We start from the raw sequence: 2,049 nt of genomic DNA on the forward strand, positions 1-2,049 counted from the left end.
CTGCATATATATATATATGCTGTAACTTCAAAGGCTTTCACAAAAGTTTCTTTAAGATCCTGATAATACAAAGCTATGTCTAAGTTTCAAAATCTTACTATTCTATTAATTAATATGATTGTTCTGACATGAAAATAAAATAAAATACAAAGAGGTTATGCTGATTTAGTATGCTGATTTGATAATTTTATTGTTTAATTATATTGTTTGGCTTAGGATTTGTTGCCTGCATTAAAAGAAGTTATGTCTCATGCTCATCACCAGAACTATGTAAGGCATATCTAAAAAAATTTTACAAACCGATACAAGGATAAGCAGGTTAAGAATATTGTATGGAAATGTACTAAATGTACTACTGATGCAAAATTTCAAGCAAGCATGCAGAAGTTGAAAAGGGTTAATCAAGAAGCATGGAGTTACCTTGCGAAATTCGAGCCGACATGTTAGACCAAGGCTCATTTCAGTCACGGGCCAAAATGTGACAACCTCACCAACAACATGTGCGAGGTTTGGAACACAAAAATAGTGAATTATCGTTCTAAGCCGATTCTAACTATGTCTGAGGAACTCTGGTGCTATATCATGAGGAGAATGACCAAATACAAGCAAGTGTTAGAGACACACATAAGCACTCAAGTGGCTCTTACTCAACAAAAGAGGCTTGATGACATAATGAAAGGTGTTAGATATTGGCACCTAGTTTGGGTTGGTGACGATGAGAGGCGAATCTTTGAGGTGCAACAAAGATCTACAAAGGTTTCTGTAAATCTGTCTCAGAACAAGTGTACTTGCAACACCTGGCAACTAACTGGTATAGTTACCTGCCTTGAGAACTATTAAATTTCATTCATGAAATTGTTATCTGCTGCTATTGAATGACTTCTATTTTATAGGTCTCCCGTGTGTTCATGCACTTGCTGCCATTGCTAGAAGAGGGGATAGACTTGAAACATATGTGCACCCACTACTGAAGATTGGGGGCAGCACTGGCTACATATCAACACTGCATTCAACCAATCAATTTGGAAGAATATTGGGAGAAGATGATATATATGAATCGGATTCCACCAAAGTTGAAGAGGCCAGTAGGAAGACCAGTGAAGAGAAGGAGAAAAGAACCATTTGAGATTGAAGCTAGCAGAACTAATGGCACCAAAGTGAAAAAAATATTTAGGGTCACTTGTAGCAAGTGTGGAGAAACTGGCCACAACTACAAGACCTGCAAAGGCCCACCTGCAACAATAATTAGAAGACCAACCAATCCAAATAGGAGAACAACATTGAAAGCTGGTTCTAGTTCTGGAACCTTAAACCAAAATGCCGAAGAGGTCAATGTCTCTCAATCAGCCCCACAAGCACAAGTAAAACCAAACCTAACAAAGTTATTTTGAGATCAATGTGGTGGTATTTTTTTCTTTTTTATTTGACTGCAATTTAATTTGCTATTTGGTCTCTTGTAAAGTGTAAATGTTAATGCGCATCAGGTTCTGTCAGAAATACCAAATTCGGGTTTAATGCCTAATGTGGTTAGTTAAAAAATAGTGAATATGTGGTGCTTCTAATACAGAGGTTTATAATCTAACAATCTAACAAGTTTTTACTCGTTATATGCAAGTAACTATGACATCACCATAATCGCAAGGTCAGGCCAATTTTCAAGTGCCAATTCCACCTAGTGCTAGAGCCAAGCAACCTATCATCAGGCCATATAAACTACCCCCCATTTAGTCGAGCACTCCACCACCGATTCCACCACCTACAACAACTGGAGGGGTCTCAGCTGAAACAATGGCAACTGCCAATAAGGGTACTGCATTAAGGATGTTCCAATTTATTCCAAATCCTGATTTCAAGCATCCAAGAAAAAAGTGATCAGTGATGCATGCTGAATAACATTAGGCTTTTAGTGTCTTAGTTTGAACTGTGTTTTGATGGTCAAGGATGAACACTTGAAATACTCTTAATACTCTATTTTGCTATCATGATGTTAGTTTTGGATGAGAGATTCTTGTGTAGAAAACTCTCGGTTTTTGGTTGTTATTATGTTTT

Source organism: Arachis ipaensis, chromosome B04 (assembly GCF_000816755.2).
Source record: "Arachis ipaensis cultivar K30076 chromosome B04, Araip1.1, whole genome shotgun sequence".
In the NCBI taxonomy this organism is placed as follows: Eukaryota; Viridiplantae; Streptophyta; class Magnoliopsida; order Fabales; family Fabaceae; genus Arachis; species Arachis ipaensis.